The 1515-nt window shown below is 66.2% G+C and overlaps 1 protein-coding gene across 13 annotated transcripts in view; it reads right to left on the bottom strand.

The window, feature by feature from the left end:
* The window catches only part of LOC116838043 (uncharacterized), a 16095-nt gene extending 15664 nt beyond the window's left edge, over positions 1 to 431 (bottom strand). For 6 of the 13 annotated variants that reach the window (XM_075062062.1, XM_075062069.1, XM_075062061.1 and 3 more), the window contains exon 1: positions 52 to 313. The gene's annotated coding sequence lies outside the window, so the exon portion shown is untranslated. Of the gene's footprint in view, positions 1 to 31 lie in introns of all 13 variants that reach the window. The other 7 variants (XM_075062066.1, XM_032803030.2, XM_075062067.1 and 4 more) reach the window with 5 other exon arrangements.
* Between the last annotated feature and the right edge of the window lie 1084 nt (positions 432 to 1515).

Below are 1515 nucleotides of genomic sequence, written 5' to 3'. Positions count from 1 at the left end.
CCCAGAACACCCCCCCCCAGGGCCTCCTCACATCACGGCAGCAGCGCTTACGTCACCCCGTGACTCCATTTGGTGGCGGGAACACGTCATCGCGCATCGTTATGGCAACGCAGCCCAACTCCCGCGCTCAGCCCGAGACCCGCATCACTGCTGCGACCGCCCAGCCTCGCGGGATGACGTCACCTCGGAACGCCGCGCGGACGCGCTCACCTTCAGCCAGCCCCGTGGAGACGCCGCAGCTGAGCGCGGCCCCGCAAGGGATCACGGGAAAGCTAGGAGCCAGACATCTCGCGAGAACACGCGGGACTTCACGGGGTGATGGGAGATGTAGTTCCGGGCGGGGCAGGGCGCTGCCGGGAGCGGGGAGAGCAGGAGGAGCCAGCGCGGTGTTCTGTAGCGGAGAGGGGCCTAGAGCGCCGCCCCATAACACCATAGAGTCCTGCCAGAGCGCCGCTCCCATGGCACCATAGAAGCGTGTCCGCAAGAGCGCCGCTCAGATGGTGCTACCATAGAGACGTGCCAGAGCGCCGCTCCCGTGGCACCACAGAGGTGTGTCCGCACGGCGCCGCGCCTCCCTGAGCGCCCGTGCGGTGGCACCATAGAGACTGTAGAGACGTACCAGAGTGTCCCTCCCACAGTACCATAGAGACGTACCAGAGCGCCACCTCTGCCCAGTTGGGGACCCAAGACCTGAGGGGCTGAGGCCAGGGAACCCAGGCGACCTGACCCCCCCCAAGTTAGGGTTTCCGGGTGTCCGGGTTCTGACTGGAAAATCCAGTTGACAAAGGGACCAGCCACTGTCCGGTCAGCGGACACTGAAGTCTGGTTCCCAGACTAACCGTGATCAGCCTCCCTGCCGAGCGGGCGGGAAGCCCTGCGGCTGCTCGGCTCCTGAGGGAGACCCTCGCTGGCAGCTACGGGGGGCCTCTCACAGCCTGGGGAACGAGGCTCCGGCTGAGGAGGGGGCAGGCCGGGGGCTGGGGAGCGCCTGCAGGTGCACGCCAGCGCTGTGAGCACATCGGGCGAGAGGAGGGCAAGCTCCGAGCGCGCCGGAGAGGCCACGGGCTGTCAGCTTCGTAATCGCACAAAACTGAACACCCTTTTCTCCCCCCTTCTCTGGGGTCCTGCTTCCCCCTCCCTCCATCTCCCCCATGCCACCGCTTCCCCCAAGCCTCTGCCCCCGCCTCTCCTCACCGCTGCTTCAGCCCTTCCTCACCCCTACTCCACCCCTTCCCCCAAGCCTCTGCCCCCGCCTCTCCTCACCGCTGCTTCAGCCCTTCCTCACCCCTACTCCACCCCTTCCCCCAAGCCTCTAAGAGAGAGATTGCGTCCCGCCGTCTCTCACTACAGCTGCTTCGCTGCCTCCTCAGTCACCACTCCACCACACCTCCCAAGCCTCACCCTCCTCTTTCCGCCCTCTCCACCACCTTCTCAACCCCACTCACCCTTCCCCAAGCCTCCACCCCCGCCTCTATCTACCTCCTGCTATCCACCCCTCCTCACACGCCCACTCCA

The sequence above is a fragment of the Chelonoidis abingdonii genome, chromosome 2 (assembly GCF_003597395.2).
Source record: "Chelonoidis abingdonii isolate Lonesome George chromosome 2, CheloAbing_2.0, whole genome shotgun sequence".
NCBI lineage: Eukaryota > Metazoa > Chordata > Testudines > Testudinidae > Chelonoidis > Chelonoidis abingdonii.
This window is presented reverse-complemented; position numbering and strand designations above follow the sequence as displayed.